This window comes from Lactuca serriola, chromosome 9 (assembly GCF_051521515.1).
Source record: "Lactuca serriola cultivar US96UC23 chromosome 9, Lser_US96UC23_V15, whole genome shotgun sequence".
Lineage (NCBI taxonomy): Eukaryota > Viridiplantae > Streptophyta > Magnoliopsida > Asterales > Asteraceae > Lactuca > Lactuca serriola.
In genome coordinates, this window is record NC_136416.1 from 94,808,459 (window position 1) to 94,825,712 (window position 17,254).

General features: G+C 42.4%; 1 non-coding gene across 1 annotated transcript; it reads left to right on the forward strand.

Annotated features, from left to right (window-relative positions):
- Nucleotides 1-16,321: 16,321 nt before the first annotated feature.
- Nucleotides 16,322-16,428, forward strand: LOC145077425 (small nucleolar RNA R71). The gene has a single exon (XR_013693171.1). It is a non-coding gene; the product is annotated as a small nucleolar RNA R71 (small nucleolar RNA).
- The last annotated feature ends 826 nt before the right edge of the window (nt 16,429-17,254 follow it).

A 17,254-nucleotide genomic window follows, 5' to 3' on the forward strand; every position in this document is an offset into this window, starting at 1 on the left:
CAACTCCTCATGAAATTTCTTCCAAAACCGGGAAGTCAAACGCATGTCTCGATCTAACACAATCGAGACCGACACTCCATGCCAAGATACCACCTCTCTCACATAAGTCTCGGCCAGCTTTTATGTAGAAGAGCTCTCACTAATAGCAAGGAAGTGAGCACTCTGCGTCAACCGATCTACGATCACCCAGATCACGTCAACTCCACACGCCGTCCTCGGTAATTTGTTGATAAAGTCCATCGAGATCTGCTCCTTCTTCCACTGGGGGATCTCCAAAGGCTGCAGTGGACCATGTGGATGTTAGTGCTCCTCCTTGACCTGGCGGCAGGTCAAGCACCTCTATACCACCCACGTGACGTCCCTCTTCATACAGGGCCACCAATAGTCTCTCTTCAGATCTAAATACATCTTAGTGACCCTGGGATGGATCGAAAATCTCGACCTATGCGCCTCCTCCATCAGAGTGCTACGAGCTCCGCCCGTATAAGGCACCCAAAAACGTCCTCGAAAGGTCATAAGTCCTCGGCTATCCGTCACAAACTCGGATACCTAGCTGATCACCCGCTCCTTATTTCGATTCTCCGGTCTCAAGGCCTCCGCCTGGGCCTCTTGAATGATATCCAATACCGGATTTATCACTTTCATCCTCATGCATATATCCCGAATCGAGGCACTCTCCGCCTTGTGGCTCAGGGCATCGGCTACCACGTTAGCCTTGCCCGGGTCATACGAAATCTTACAGTCATAATCTTTTACCACGTCCAACCACCTTCTCTGGCGCATATTCAAGTTGGGATGATCCATCAGATACTTCAAGCTCTTATGGTCCGTGTATATGGTACACCGAACCCTGTACAAGTAATGGCGCCAGCTCTTGAGGGCGAACACCACTGACCCCAACTCTAAATCGTGTGTGGGATACCTCGTCTCATGAGACTTCAGCTGTCTCTATGCATATGCAATCACGTGCCCTCTCTGCATAAGCACTGCACCAAACCCCGATATAGATACATCGCAGTAAACCACAAAGTCCTCCAACCCCTCAAGAAGAGCTAACACTGGAGCTTCGCACAATCTCTGGCGAAGAGTCTCCAACAAGGTGTGTTGCTCGGGACCCCAAACAAAAGCAACGCTCTTCCGGGTCAACTTGGTGAGAGGAACAACAATCTTGGAGAAATCTCTAATAAACCTCCGGTAGTAGCCAACCAACCCCATAAAACTCCTGATCTTGGTGGGGGATCTCGGCACCTCCCAACTCATAACCGCCTCAATCTTGGCCGGGTCGACCAAAATCTCATTCTAAATAACGAGGTGTCCCAAGAACTAGACCTCTCGTAACCAGAAATCACACTTGCAGAATTTGGCATAAAGCCTCTCCGATTTCAATACTCCAAGGACCTCTCTCAAATGCTCCTCATGCCGGTCTCTAGTCTTCGAATACACCAAAATATTGTCGATGAACACGATCACCGAACGATCCAACATAGGCTTGCATACCTGGTTCATGAGATCCATGAACGCTGCTGGTGCATTGGTGAGCCTGAAAGGCATCACCACAAACTCGTAATGCCCATAACGAGTTCTAAATGTTGTCTTCTAAATATCCTCCTCACGGACCCTCATATGATGATAACCAGACCTCAAATTGATCTAGGAAAACCAAAATGCACCCTGCAACCGATCAAACAAATCGTCGATCCTCGAGAGTGGATAACGGTTCTTGACCGTCAGCTTGCTCAACTCCTGATAATCAATGCACATCCGGTGTGAACCATCCTTTTTCTTGACAAATAGGATCGGTGCTCTCCACGGCGAGCTACTTGGCCGAATAAATCCCTTTCCCAACAGCTCTTGAAGATACAAGAAGAACTCTTGCATCTCAGGTGGCGCAAGGCGATAGGGTGCCTTGGCGATAAGTGCCGCCCCCGGAAGAAAATCAATACGAAACTCCACCTGCCTCTTAGGAGGTACACCTGGTAACTCCTTGGGAAAAACGTCCGGAAACTCACTCACTACCGGAACCTCAGTGACAGAACTCGGTCTCTCCATAACATCCCGCGTATCCGCCACATACGCCAGAAAACATATGCAAACCTATTGCAAGCTTTGCCTCGCTCGAGCAGCCGAAAAAAATGCTGACCCGGATCGGGTACGTTCGTCGTATACTGTAAGTACTCCCCTACTAGGGTTTCGGATGGTCACCAGCTGCCGCTCACAGTTGATCATAACTCCGAATCAACTCAACCAGTCCATACCCACGATCACATAGACATCACCCATCGCGATAGGTACCAAATCTATCAGAAAATCGGATCCAAAAATCTCAAGCACACATCCCCGGATCACATCAGCCGCAAAACAGCATGCTCATCAGCTATGGAGACTCTCAAGGGTCGACTCAACGCCTCTCATCGGATGCTGATGTGACGACTAAATGCTAGCAATACGAAGGATCGACTCGCACCCGAGTCAAACAACACCAAAGCAGGTACATAACTCACAAAAACAGTACCTAAACACATCACAAATAAGCACCATATATAAAGAAAGAATAAGAAAAAGATCACATACCAGCCACAATGTTGGGAGCTGCGCGGACCTCCTCCGCTATCAACTAGAACGCTCTACAGCGAGCCTTCGGTGCCTCGGCCTTCACAGGCCGACTCGGCCTTCCTATGGCCAGTCTAGTTGCAATGGAAGCAAACCGAAAATCCCTTGGGGAAATCCCTCGCGATATGCCCCTCCTATCCGCACTTGTAACACACACCTGCTCTGCACACCCCATCATAGCTCTTGCCACACTTCCCACAAGTGCGGCCCTTCTGGCCCCCCGATCTCGAATCAGCGGGCTTTGCTCACTTGGCTGCCGGCTGAGACTGTGTCGACCGCCTATCCCTCCTCTGAGACTCCGCCTCCTCCCTGGGCTGAGTCTCTAGCTCGATCTCCCTCTACCGAGCATTTTCCTGGAGTTCGAAAAATGTTCAGTATGTCGAGTTCACCATGAACTCACGAATGTCTCTCCTTAGTATGCTCAGATATCAGCTCATACGTTCCTGCTTAGTAGACACGTGCTCAGGGCAAAACAACGCCCTCTCATGAGACATCCCGGTGATCAAGGTCACAGACTAAGTCCCCTGCTTGAGGGACTAGAACTCTTGGGCCAACCGTTCCCTCTCCACCAGGGGAACGTACTCATCTCGAAACATAGCGGTGTATCTCTCCCAGGTCACCGCTGTAAGCTCTGCAGTAGTAAAGTCAGCTGTCACAAACTTCCACCAGTCCTTCGCTCCCAAGCGAAGCTGGTTCAGTGCGAACTGTACTCTCAAATGTTCCAGGCAGGAAAAAGTGTAGAACCATCCCTCAATGTTAGAGATCCATCTAATAGCAGCAATCGGGTCATGTGTCCCGTCAAACTTTGGTGGCGTCGTGTTGCTGAACTCTTGGTACAGGAACGAGTCACCCCCCTGTGGCCTAGCAGCGACGATGGCTGCGGTGGCTGCAGCAACAACAGCCTCAGTAAGAGCAACATATCGCTCGTCAAATGTCTCAATCAGCGTGGTCTTGATAGACCCAAACATCTCTGGTATCTCAGCTCGAATGGTTATGACCACCTCCTCATGAATCATCCTACGAATCTCCTCATCACTGGTACCACTGCCTCCGCTGTTGTGGCGCGTAACCACCATGATGTCTCTGAAACACAAGATAAAATAATCAGAGACTCGATCAAGATAACCCTCACTCGATCACTCACTCTTACTCGTTTCTTGGTAACCTAAGGACTCTTACTTGGACTGTTTACTGATCTGGTGTCTCCAGTAGTACGGGCCCTATACTATGTTCCTCACCACATCAGTTTTCACCCCAAGTCCTCCTCCGAGGGTACCAGTTCACAAGCACTCAATGTCTCACTGAATACAGGCTACACCCTAGTAGACCGCTTATAAACTCCTCTCTGCTACCTACTCACACTCGAAGAAATTCACAGTAGCAATAACTCCTAGGCTAAGGCATCACAATTCAGGCCACTCTAGTACTAGATTATGAAGTACATAGCCTACTCTCTAGCATGCATATCATATCTCATATTATCTCATAACACACAAAGTAAGGGTATTTTGGGAAATCACGGTTCCGACGCTGGCTGATTGTACACAGTGCTCTTTTCCACTCTTTCTAGAATCTTTTACTCTTTTTAGAAAAAACGTTTCTGTTTGAAAACTTTTCTCAAACCCTTAGTCTGAGTTCAGATATATCCGAAGGTGTATCCGAATCCCTCAAACCAAGGCTCTGATACCAACTTGTAACAACCAAAAATTTCACACCAAAAATTTTATTTTTTTTAACAATCATAAAACACGTGTCTTAGTAACAAAATCCAAATATCCATCAACAAAGTTTTCAAAATAACAAGTCAAATCCAGGATCCACAAACATAGCTCCATATCAAGCGTGTGTGAATAATCACGTTGGTGCCTTCCCACGATCCTCTGGGGTACCTGAAACGCATAACAAATAACACGGTAAGCACGAATGCTTAGTGAGTTCCCCAAAATACCACGTATAACAATTCGCTAATCGAGGTTATACTCTGTACAACCCTCTAGTCACTGTGTCTTAGCGGGACCCTCCAGTCCCGCATCTCGTTGGACCCTCTGGCCCGGTCTAGCTCGTTGGACCCTCTGGTCTGGTCTGGTTGAGGACCCTCCGGCCTCGTAAATCGTTGGACCCTCCGGTCCGGTCAGAATAGCACATAGCATACATAAATCACAATACACATAATCTTAAGAAAACACGTATGACCTTCCGGTCCACATATAGATACCACCCTAAGTAATGTATAGTGAGAAGACTCACCTCGGGTAAACATTGATCTAGCCTCCACCTAATCACATACATAAATTACCTCTAGTTAACAATGGCTCTCAAAGGTTGGAGTATTCCCTTCCTATGCTCTCTCTCTCTCTCAGAAGGGTAAAAGACCATTCTACCCTTCCTCACCTCTTACACTCATCTTGACCAAACCCTAAGGTGAACAAAAGTCAACTCCAGTCAACAATCCAACTTTTGACCAGACTCATCGAGTGCACTCGGGACACTCATCGAGTCCAGTCGATTCATGGCAACCCCAGCAAGCTCCAACTCGACGAGCTAACCCCTAACTCGTCGAGTCACCACCTAAATCAATTCATCGGGATAAAACCATGGGCTACTCGCCGATTCAGCGGCTCGACTCGACGAGTCTATTCAGACTCTTTTGTATTCAGCCATTTTAGTGTAAGATACTTTCCTAAACTTCAGATCTATGCACTCAAGGCTCATTAATCACGTAAAGGTTCGACCTTTATGTCCATGCATCACTCATCTAGCTCTATTTGACAAAATAACCCTCAAAATGGTTTCTTTGGTTCAATATTCTTATGTAACTGCATAAAGCTGGGTTCTTGGGACTCTCTGGACCTCTCAAGGTCCAGATCGTATGTCTAAGCCTCAAAGGGACTTCACATGCTTCATATCTCAACTTAAAAGAAGGTAAAGAAGCCCTAAATTCATGAGATCTACTAAACATATGAAAATAGGTATGGATTCATACCTCCAACAGCAACCTGGAATGAAATAGTGGAAGATCTAAGCCCCTCTAGTCAGTCAAGCTTGAACCTTCTCCTTCTTCCCTCTAGTCAGTCAAGCTTGAACCTTCTCTTTCTTCCTTGCAAGAATGCTCCAAAATGAAGCAATTAGCTCCCTCTATCTCTCTAAGCTCTCTGGATCGATTTGGGGTCTCTTAAGGGGAAGTGTGGCCGTGAATGATGGCAATAAGAGGCTTTAAATAGGTCACAAACCCGGGTAATTAGGGTTTTCCTCAGCAGCGCGGACTCGGCAAGTCAGATACCCGACTCATCGAGTCCCTTCATTAAACACGTCACCAAGTCGTGACCCCACTCGACGAGTTGAGGCACCAACTCGTTGAGTCTCTCCGAAATTCTTAAATTAAATATTAAGAATAATATACCTGGAAAATTGGATGTTACACAAAATGTGAAGGAAATTCTTGAAAGATTTCGCATGTGGGAAGAAAATGAAGTGAAGAATCCAATTGTACCTGGTACAATCTTAATAAAGTCCACAGAAGGGGAGGATGTAAATAGTACCAGATATATGACTCTCATAGGAAGTCCGATGTATCTAACAGTCACACGTCCATATTTAATGTATGTGGTTAGTCTGCTGTCTAGATTCATGGCGAACCCCAAGGAGGCAGTAGCAAAGCGGGTACTAAGATATCTAAAAGGCATCAGGAACTTTGGGTTGCACTTTGAAAGGAACCTCAATCATAAGCTAAAAGTGTGTGTGTGTGTGTGTGTGTGTCTATATATATATATATATATATATATATATATATATATATATATATATATATATATATAGTGACCATGCCCGTGCCATTGAAGATCAAAAATGCACTTCTGGGTATATATGTTTATTCAAGGGGGTTGCAATATGCTGGAGCTCTTGTAAGCAGGAGATAGTCACTTTATCAAAAACTAAGGTCGAGTATGGTGCAGCAACAACATGTGCATGTCACTGTGTGGTTGAAAGGCCTACTTGAGGAACTTGAGGAGAAACCAATAGAAACTGTGGAAGTCCTATGCGATAACAGCTAAACCATAGAACTGTTTAAGAATATGGTGTTACATAGGAAAACAAAACATATAGATGTTCGATTCCACTATCTAAAAAACATGGTGAATCAAGGAGTAGTGAAGCTTGAATTTTGTAGGTCTGAAATACAGTTAGTTGATGTTATGACTAAACCATTGAAGTTGGATACTTTCGAGGTCATCAAAAAGTAGATTGGAGTGAAAGAATTTAAACAAGAAGCTTAATGCTTCCTTATTTAAGGGAGGATTTGTTGGGCTATAGTTAGTGGGTCAGTATGGTGTTTTCGAGTCCATTTCTAGTTTCTTGTTTTTGGCCTTGTTAACTGGTCTGCATATGTAACCAGCTACCCCATCAGTCTTAGTTTTCTTTGAGTCTAGGTTGTTCTGTTTTTGGATCCTAGTTTACAGTTTCTCTATGATGTGCAAAGAAGTACCCATTAATTTTAATATTTATAACCTAACAAACTTAGACTAACTATGCACTTATAGGCAGTGTACCTAGTCAGATTACAGTATAGCTTAGGTAAGTCGGGTATCGATCACAGGGAACGGTGTTATCAATTACTTTATTTACTACTAAGTTAATCTAATTATTAACAAGCTAAAAGGATTTTTTTTATCTAATTTTGCAAGTTTAGATGAACTTAATTCCTTAACAAAAACTTAATCAATAAACAAAACACTTCTGTTAGTTCAAATCCACTTTCACTCAATGGTTATACATTAGCTATAACTATTACTGTTGGTGACCAATTAAGAAAGTATTAGTAATTTAGTTCTAAATCTACTAATTATTAATCAATTCATGTAATTCTATTTATGTTCATACAATGGTTCACACATAATCAATTATTAAATAAAATTGGAGCCATGAAGATTGATTAATCAAAACATAATTACAGTCATAATATGAGTTCTCTATGTAACGACCCGTCTCTGGTATGATGATTCTATGGTATTTATTTTTGAAGTTTGCAAGAGGGACTCGGCGAGTTCATAGCCTGACTCGCCGAGTAGGGACGGGATTTCGAGCACGTGTTAGCTGGCGACTCGGCGAGTCCATATTCTGGACTCGGCGAGTCTGTCTGTCTGGGAGAAACCCTAAATCCCCAGGTTGCCCACTATTTAAGTCACCTTATAGCCCCCAATCTCGCCTCCTTCACCCCCCAGAGAGCTGTGAGAAAACCCTAATTCGTTCTTGAGTGATTTAAGTGATCTTGTGTGCTTTTGTGAAGGCTTGAAGAAGGAGAAGAAGAAAGGAGCAAGGAGAAGAGTTGTAGAGCAAAGATTCAAGGGCAAACCAGAGTTCTTTGAGGTATTCTTCGGATTTCCTTCCCTTTTATGCTTTAAAACCCCATTAGAACTCTTCTAGATCTAGTTGATGCTTTTCTCAAGCCTTATGTTGATATGGAAGCCCTATTATGTCGAGATATCCTTAGATCTGTTCATTTAGGAGTTGTAGAGCCCAGATCTATTGCCCTTTTGGGGCTATTTTGCATAATAACCCTAGATCTACCCTTTTAAGTGCCTTTTTAGCCTTTATTCCCTTTTTCATGTGTTTGTACACGTAAAGTTGGAAACTTTACGTGGTAAATCAGCTTATTGGACTCAGATCTATCATTTGTATGTAATGGATTCAAGCAGAATCGAGTGTAGAATAGTTGCATGGTTGTGACTCGGCGAGTCGGAAGAACGACTCGGCGAGTCGAGTCGCGAGTCCCCGATTTCTTCCTTTTTGAGCGATGCCAAGTGGGACCAGTGAGTAGTGGAGTGGACTCAGCGATTTCAAGGTCAGACTCAGTAATGGAGGGACTCGGCGAGTTGTTCATACAACTCGGCGAGTCCAACGCAATCTTCTTAAGTTCAAGAACAACTCGTCGAGTTGTTCATATGACTCGGCGAGTCGGATGAAGATTGTCTGAGTTCTTGGATCGAGAGGGTACTCGTCGAGTCGATGTCATACTCGACGAGTAGCCACGAGTAGGGTTGAGAAGTGAGATTAGAGACTCGGCGAGTTGGCGGCCCAACTCGGCGAGTCGGGTTAACTGTGGGTTGACTTTGACCAAGGGTAAAAGAGTCATTTTACCCAGTGCAGTGTTTAGTATTTGATTGAGTGTGTTTATGGACTTGTAGCCGGGGAGATACCAGAGCAGCAGCAGTTGGCCCTCAGAGCCATTCACTCAGCAGCCAGTTCACGAGGTGAGTTTCCTTTCAGTAGGAACGGGTCTACGGCCACAATGTCGGCCCGTTTAATTAGCAGTAGTCCCGGACTTTGGTATGATGCAGTAGCTAGAGTGCTTGATGTCTTTGTGATTCAAGCATATTTGTGTTATGTGTTACGGACTCTGTTCCGATGCAGTATGCAGTATGTGTGATTATAATAGTTGTTATGTGTTATGCTATGTCATGATCAGTCAGTTCCGGACTTCGGTCCGATGCAGTTAGTTCCAGACTTCGGTCCGATGCAGTTAGTTCCGGACTTCGGTCCGATGCAGTCAGTTCCGGACTTCAGTCCGATGCAGTTAGTTCCGGACTCTGGTCCGATGCAGGGGACAAGGTCCCGGTCAGTTCCAGACTTCGGTCCGATGCAGCTAGTTCCAGACTTCGGTCTGATGCAGTGGGCAAGGCCCAGTATGTGCTTTATATGTATTATATGGTATGTGGTAGTTTGGGGGAGCTCACTAAGCTTCGTGCTTACAGTTTCAGTTTTGGTTTCAGGTACTTCCGCAAGCAAAGGGAAGAGCTCGGGATGATGGCATCGCACACACCACAACTTCAGTTTTCATCCTGGGAGTTGATTCTGTTCTGGATTTTGATATGATATGGATATGATACAGTTTTCCTCGCAGTGTTTTACTATGTTTGAGATACATCGTATGGTTTTATGATTTGATACTCAGATTATGGTTTTTGGTTATAGTGAATAAATGAAATTTTTGGGTCGTATTTTTGGGTCGTTTCACTCTAACACAGCTTAATTTAATTATTCATTTACTAATCTAATATTGGTTTAATCTTAGCTCCAATAACTAGTGTTCACTATATTATTAGGTATTCAAGTTCATGCAGAATTGTGCTCACTAACTACACAGAACAAGAATTCAAAGCCATCAAATAACTAATTCAAGCATGCTAGGTAAAATCAATCAACACAATCATATCACCAACAATTAAAGTTAAATCTGATGCCCTAAAACCATGAGTTCCAGCTTCATCTAGCTAACAGAAGCAGCTAGATTTAGCTGGACATATTAATAGCTAAACAAACCAATACTATAAATCCAAAACATGTTAAAGTGTACCAAACTATGAATCAATTTATGTACTTATACTTCCTTGGTGTTGAAACCAACTTTTAGATCTTCTTCTCCTCTGAATTTCGTCTCCAGGAACCCCTCTCAGCCACCACAAGTCTCCTCAAGTCATAGGGTTCAAGGATATATATAGTTTTTAATTTCTCCTGACTCACCTCGTGAATTCTCAAAATTCACCTCGTAAGCCCGTAGTATCCGTATTGAACACAAATTCCTGATCCGTGATGTTTATCTCTAAAAATCCATACTCACCTCGTGAGTTTTATAATATTCATGTCGTGAACACACTTTTTCCTGATTTTCTTGTCCTTCAAGTCTTCAACCTCCAAAGTTCCATTCTTTAACGCTTTTAGTCCCTTTTCTTCAAAATGTCTTCTTTTTGGCTGCAAAATATAAATTAACCTTATAAGTACCATTATTCTATGCAAATAACCAAAATATATATAAAAATGTACTTAAATATTGCCTAAAAACATGTATAAATATGGCAATATCAAAATACCCCACACTTAGGCTTTGCTGGCCCTCAAGCAAATCTACTTATTTAAACTCCAACTTTCATCACTACCATTTCATAGAACAATCCAATTCCAGCTCAGCCATTATGCCAAGACCTCAATGCATTCATTTGTGTCTAAATTTTTCCTAAAGTACTCCCCATAATTTAAATACTCACAATCTTCATAAACACACGCCCATTTCTCCCGAACAATGCTCATTTTATGCATCCCTCCGAATCCATCCACAGAAAACCTCCTAACCTCAAGGTATTTTTGGTTGAGCAACCCAAGCATACCTAGTCTAGACAATTACAATTTATGATACCATTATGGAGCTCTTTTGGAATTCTTCACTTCTTTGATTTTGATGCTCCAGAAATTCTTCAAACTTTTTCTTGTAATTCTCTTTTTTTTTAACTTACTTTTTTTACTCAAAATCCTACATGCTTAAGCAGGGGCGCTCAACTTCAACCTTTATTAGTTAAAGATAATAATTCTCCTGGATACATTTCTGGTACACGATGCTAAACATATTGCATCCTTCAAACTAAGCGAGGTCGTGTTTTTGTTCCATGATTTCACTAAAATAAGGGAGGCCACAAATGCACTATAACGTGTATCGGCTCAACTAAACATTTGAGGTCTTATTGGATCATCCCATATAACACTAGGAACTACAGTTCAAATTATTATTACTAGAATGAATTATTAAAAATTTCAAAATTTACCATATTATATAGCAATTTACTTTTTCTAACCCCTACCCCACACTTATTTCATACAATGCCCTCATTGTATACTTAAATTAATATAAAAATTAAGAGAAGGGAGAAAAAGGAACAAACTCCCCTGGGATAGTGGCGTGATCATCTCCAAAAGTGCGGATGGAATGTGCATCTGGAATACAGACTTTGAGAAATAGAAACTTGGATCTTGAATACGCGAGATAAGTAATTTACCGGCAAAATATGGAATCGATTCTTCAATCTTCAACAAATGTGGCGTATAGATGTGCAAAATGGACCGAACAATGTGGAAAAGCAGACGCCACATTGCATGGTAGAGGAAAAGAGTCATGATTATTTTCATAATATCCCAAAAAAAACAATGGTGGTGAACCAAAATAAATTCACGTCGTGAATTTATTCACTTCCACGGGGTGAATTCGTTCTGAAGCGGTTTATAAGAAATCATCATATATTGACTCACGAGGTGAATATCACAATATTCATGTCGTGAAAACTGGAATCCCAGATATATATTTCTTCCAATACTTCTTTCTCACTTCTTATATTTAACCCGCGTCTAATGGAGTAAGACTCTTTAACCCAATTGTTTTGGACTCTTTTCTCTAACTTCTTTCTCATTTGACTCACCGCACACTTATTTTAAATTGTGGGTCTCGACTCGACTTTAAACACTCGTGGTTAAACATGTACGCACTCATATCTACACATCTCCTTCACGTGATTCCTAATAAATCTGAAAATCAACCAAAGAAGAGAAAAGTAACATAATATCTCATAGTCTTACAAGCCAAACAAATTTAAAAACAAAATAAAAACAAACCAAACAATAAGAAAATAAACGAAATAAAAGTAAATAGAAACAATCAATCATCTGCATCATCCTCGTGCGCTCCGCTAGTCTCGGCTCCTTCTCCTCTTGGCATCCACAACTCTTCCCACGTAGGAATATAAGGGAAATGAGGCGGCATGGTTGGTGGTCTCACCACATTCATATGAGAGAACATGGCTTCAATCATTTGGGTGTTATAAGTCATCCCACCGCGTAAGTTATGTAAGTAAGAACCCACCCGGCTTTGGAATGGGTCGGTGGGTATTCCACCCTCATATGGTTGGGATCGTCCCATCTCCTCCCGGGTTTGCACGTTTCTTCTTCAAGGCCTTGGTTGTTGCTCGGGCTCTTCGGCCGATTGATCCTCACCCTCGCTATCGCTGTGTGGTATCCTATAATGCGTCCCATAATTAACCACAACTCACATGGTCTTAAGATACCCATAGAAAATCTGTTCCCTTGTTTACGCGTACGTGTCCGTGTAACCGCGGGGACGAGCACGCCATAAGACTTGGCTAAGCGGGTGACAAAGTGGCCACCACAGATTGGGCTCCCGGTTCGGGAACTTGCTGCATACTCTGCCAAGTAACGAGCTAAAAAGTAGGGAATATTGCAACAAAACCCCGGTTGTAAAATAGACCACAAGAAAAATAAATTAATCTTCGTGACCTTATCTCCAAATTTCTTATGGTGGATGGAGAATGTGATTAACCTGTGCAGCAAACGGTGAATGGGTGATTTGATGCTGCTTTCTGGCGACACACCGGAGTTGAAAACACCAAAAGCGATATTGGTCCAAAACTCATATCTCGTCATTTCCTCGGAATAAGTACAGGCAGCCTCCCGTAAGAACATCAAAAACTCAGGGGTCACAGCCTCTTGGGCCTCGTATAAACCCATCCTCCATGCGAATTCTACCAAACTGCACTCTCTATACTCTCCACCCAAACGAAAGACCAATGCTTGTGTGTAGTTAGGGTCTTGGACATTTTCATGGAACCCCACAGTAGAAAAGAATTCAACACACAACTCCTTGTAAACCCTTTCCTGGATGGCGAACAAGTTACTCCATCCCTTGCATGTAAATGAATATCCGTTTCCCATAAACGTTTTGGTAAGAAACGGGTTTAGTCTTTCAACTAGTCCAACCTCCAGAAGCATTTGCCAATTAATTGTTGGGGGCAATGGAAAAATCCCTGTTGTGTAACCATCCCAATCTAGTGTTGTATCGGGCGAGCACGTCCCTAGAGATATTTGTCGGGAATACGTAAAAGAGGGTGTAAATTAGCAATCCCACCTTGGTCGTCACTAACCCCTCGTCTAGGTGCCATTTTTCTGCAAAAATAAACAAGCAACAAAAACAAAACCAAATATCCCATATATTAGATAATCCACAAACGGTTTTGTTGATGCACTGGACTCACCTCGTGAGTTCGATAGTGACAGCGAGAAATGGTCTTAAAATTTCAGAAATCGGGACTTAATCTTTGTTAGGGTTTACACATGAACCATTTCTAAGAACAATCATGTAACATGCAACGGATGAAGAACACATTTTGGGCAAAATTTGGACATGTAAGCATATGAAAAACCCTAGCCCCTAAATCAACAAATTAGTGAAAATGAACCAAAGAAACAAGAAATATTTACCTTTGTGATGAAGATTACGCAAGCAAAATGATTAAATTAAGTAACTCTAGGCCAAAATCGGGTGGGGGGACCAAAGAACTTCACTTCGTGAGGATGAGAAAGTGATTTGGTTAAATGGGATTCTGCATTATTCAAGCTGTGGTCCCATGATTTTTAAAGCTCACGTCGTGAATTTATTAGAGCTCACCCTGTGAGTTTTGTTGGGCTAACTTGGCCGGCCATCTATGCTAACAGTCTTGGGCTAATAAATCTAATAGGCTTAATTGTCACTCCCCATATGCATTATGGACTCACGAGGTGAATTTCTTCGCGCTCACCTCGTGAGTTTTTGTCAGATTGAAAAGTTGAAGGCTAATTAACCATTTTTTTTATTTTACCATATAATTTAGGAACCCAACACTTCAATTTTACCACTTAATTTTAATTAAAAATAAAGTGAGTTGGATGATATGATCGATGTTTCTAAACTAAAAAAATTGCGAAAACTAAAAAGAAAAAGAAATAAAACGCAAACAAAACTCGGGTTGCCTCCCGAGAAGCGCTTCTTTTTGATGGAGTCGTGAGCCAGACACCATGCCTCCTTACGTTGAGTCGTCTGAAGAGTCCACCACTTGGATCTTTTGTTCCTTGAAACGCCTCTTGTAAGCTTGCACTCGACGAATATACGCCTTTTTAGAATTCTCCTTTTCAGCTTTGACCTCGTCTCCATTGAGCTTGCGTTTAGTCCCTTGAGTCTCTACCTTACACTCCATAGCATCTGTCTCTTCTTTTACCACTGGAGTTGTTACTTTTGAAGGAACCTCCTCTTCATCACTCGTTACCTCATCATCTTCCTTGCTTACCCAAGAAATTGGACTTGTGTAGGCAATGACTTCAACTAAATATGGAACAGATGCTCTTGGTTTTGTCCTTTTAACTTGATGAATTGTCTTGATTTCTTCTTCCATGAGTTTCTCTAATTCTTCAAGTTCATTTTCTTCATCAATGTTGAAAACCTCTTCATGAGCATGATTCTCTTAGAAGCCATCTTCCATCCCAAATATTTCCTTTTCATCACCAACCCTCAAGGTGAGCTTAGACTCGCGAATATCAACAAGAGCTCCAACAGTGTTTAACAGTGGGCGACCAAGAATAATTAGTACATCGGGATCTTCTTTCATGTCCAATACCACAAAGTCTATTGCAAAAACATATTTCCCAATTTTCACTAAAATATCTTCCACAGTGCCCCGGGGCTGTGTCATTGAACGGTTCGCCATGTGAATAGTCATTCTTGTAGCCTTCAACTTCTGATAAAATGAATAAGGCATCAAATTAATGCTAGCCCCAGAATCGGTTAAAGCATCAACCTTCATGTTGTTACCAAACTCAGATGGAAGAGTGAGGCGTCCAGGATCCCCCATCTTCTTAGGTATCTCTCCCAACACAGCTCTTGAGGTTTTCTCACTTAGAATCACCTTAGAATTCTTCTTTAGTTTCTTACGAGGGTCTATCAAGTCTTGTAATAATTTTTGATACTCGGGAATTTTGGATAAGGACTCAAAAAAGGGAGTATTAATTGGGATACCCTTCATGTGCTTAATAAACTCGACATGCTCTCTTTCCAGTGGACTAAGGGCAGCTCGGGAAGGAAACGACAAAGGCGGCTGATAAGCTAAAACAAAGACTGAATTTTTAGGTTCAGACATAGCCCACGACGTGAGCTTTGCGGGCTCACGTCGTGAGTTCGTTATTTCAGCAACTTTATGATCTTCGAGCTTGGGTTTCTTTAGCTTTGGATCGGGTTGTTGTGACTCTATTTCTAATGCTTCTAGGAACTTAGAGATGGCCTCCTCTTCAGTATTTATGGCCATTCCGTGAGATTGGGTCTTCTTTTCTGGATTTTTCGGGGACATCTTCTCATGAACCAAAGTGGTTAGTTGAACAAGTTACACTTCAAGATTATTGATGGAGGCTTGTTGATTTTTTTATCAAAGCTTGTTGTTCTATCATCAATGTGTGATGATTCATTATCAAATTTCTTTGTTCATCAATAGCAGAATCAGCAGCCTCGTGTCTCTTTTATGAAGCTTCCATAAACTTAACTAACTTGGTCTCTAGATCGGGTTTCTTCTCTGCTGGTGGCTGCTCCTTTTGGTAGAAGCCTCAGCCTGTCTGCCTATACTTCTCTTCTTTTTGCTTCTTATGTTCTTCATATGGCAGCCACTCTTTCTTTGGTTTCCTCCAGTCTTCATCGTACTTGTCCCCACTCGAGTAGCACACTTGAGCTTTTCTATTCCCAAACTCATCTAAATTGCAGTCCTTGGTCAAGTGTGGACCATCACACCACTCACAACCAACTCTTATAGCATGAATTGATTGGTCCATTTGGGTTAGCCATCGTTCCATATTATTTAGCATAGCCATCATAGCTGCTATTTCTTTAGTTTGTGCACCTCCATTGCCTTTGATTCCATCTTTCCTAGGGTTGTGGTACTCACGAGAGTGCTTTGCGAATTCTTCAATCAGCTCCTTGACCTATCTTGGATTTTTCTTTGGCAAAGGTCCTTGAGAATCAAGGAGTTGTCTTATCATAACATTGACCCCATCATAGAAGATCAACATCTCTTGTTGAACATTAAAATCATGCTGAGGGCAATTTCTGATCAAGCCTTTGTACCGCTCCCATGCTTCGTATAATGACTCCCCCGGCTGTTGTTCAAAGTTGGCTATTTACTTCTTGAGTTTAGCTATCTTGGATGGTGGGAAAAACTGGTCAAGAAATTGCTCACGCATTTGAGCCCAAGTGGTGATCGTACCCAGTGGAAGTGATTTTAACCATTCTTTAGCAGCTCCCTTAAGATTAATGGGAAGCATTTTGAGCAAGACGGTGTTTCTATTGACATTTGGGACATTGAAGTAATCCGCAATGTCATTGACTTCATCGAGATGCTTAAAAGCATCCTCATGATCATTCCCATCAAATGGGATATCCTTCAATGCAGTCAAGATGTGCCCCTTCAGCTTGAATGTGGCAGTGGCAGGTATTGCGGGTTGGACTAAACCGGGACCCACATCTTCTCGGATCCGCTTCTTGTAATCTCCCATGGACATCTCCTCAATGTTTGCCATCCTGTTCCTTAACTCGTTCTCGAGTTCGCTCGTATGTTCTTCAAATTCAGGCTCGGTATCGTATTCGGATTCGGTTTGGACGGGTATTTGATCCAAGTGTTCAAGCTTGCTCTTGTTCTTTGAGGATGAACTTGACTCCCCCATTTTCTTCCCTGATTTCTTTGAGAACACTGATTTGAATTCTTGCAAGGGCGTCTTCTTCTTGTGAATTGCAGACTCGGGATCTTCAAGCGGTATCACCAAAGGGGTGTTAGAGCCTCTGGTCATGAACCCCTGCAAACTAAACAACAAGGATAAAAAAAAACGTAAAACCGTACTAAGAAAAATAAACTAAAAACTAAAAAAGAACTAAAAATCACAGTTCTCCTATAATGAATCTATATACTCACGTCGTGAGTTTTGTAAAAAAATAATCAAACCTTCCTAGAAATGAAAAAACTAA